Genomic DNA, 1,361 nt, shown 5'->3' with positions numbered 1-1,361 from the left:
GTACTATTCCTTTAAGGTCTGTGTCTGAGAATCTGATTCGTCATGTTTCATACTTCCTGTTTTCATACTGGTCACTATCAGTGTTTTTCTATCTATCTGGGCTCCAACAGGATCCCTTTTTGATATTGTGTGCAATAATCCTGTATAATAATAATGATTAAAAAAAAGCTGAGCTATGTGGAGGCATTGCATATACTGTATAGATCCCATGCACCTTTTCCTTGCTTTGGCAACTTCTTCTTCTCTTTTTGACTATTTGAGCTGATGGAGCGAGTACATTTCTCCACTGTGAGATCAATAAAGCCAACCAATCAATCAAATTTCCTTTTTTCAGCTTTTATTGTCATTCCACTGTCACAAGTACAGAGCAACGGAATTAACTCTCTGTATTTAATCCATCCCCTTGGGGAGCAGTGTGGGGTTAAGGGTCTTGCTCAGGGACCCAGAGTGGACGCTGTGGAAGTGGTACTCACACTCAGAACCTCTAGGATCCAAGCTCTATAACCTGACCACTAGGCTGCACCGCTGCAGCTTTTATGTAACCTTTTTTTCAACATATATAGAAGTAACAAGCTAGTAGGGACAAAGTACAGATATTAGTGTTCAAATGTAGATAGAAGATGTAAAAATCCTTAAGAAAATAAGCAGTCAATTAAAGAACAGATAGCAAGAAAAGCAATGAAGTATTTATGATTAGTAAGTTGAAACCTCTAGTATCTATATGGCTGACATCGGTTTGATTATGTTTAGAGCTGGGTTACTCTAACTCCACCTGGAGCATAAAACCAAATGTTTCAGAAACACGTCTAGAACAAAAAAACTTCTTTTGAAAAAAAATCTGTGTATACAAAAACAAAAAAGGAATAGAATATAGACCATGTGACAAAGGCAGAGCAACAGCTTTCTGTACATTTACAAAAAACAACTAAACATTAAATGAATATATTTCAATGTTCATATGAATTTATAGATATTTTCATAATTTTTGAAAATGCAAACAAATATGATGAGCTCCAATTTCTATGAAAATTCAGAGAAAATCTGCTTTAATTTAAAAAATGTTTACATTTCTAGTAGTCAACTAGGGGGACTGGAATATTAAACTGACTTTAACCTGCAGGTGGCAGCAGCAGAGAGTGTGCTGTACATGGGGAGAAGAAGAAGAAGCCGGACTGTGCAGCTAGCAGCTGTTAGCATTAGCTTTAGTTTCCGTGTGCTAGCAGAGAGGCTGCTAATGTGTGAGTGTTTGCAGTGAGAATGTGTTGAGTCCAGCTGGAAGGAGAGTTTGTCAGCGAGCAGTTAACTCCTGCTGGAGAAACATTCCCAGAGTTTAAAGGAAGATTAGATCAGATCGAGGAGGA

Source organism: Cyprinodon variegatus, unplaced genomic scaffold (assembly GCF_000732505.1).
Source record: "Cyprinodon variegatus isolate N-32 unplaced genomic scaffold, C_variegatus-1.0 Scaffold2432, whole genome shotgun sequence".
Lineage (NCBI taxonomy): Eukaryota > Metazoa > Chordata > Actinopteri > Cyprinodontiformes > Cyprinodontidae > Cyprinodon > Cyprinodon variegatus.
This window is presented reverse-complemented; position numbering follows the sequence as displayed.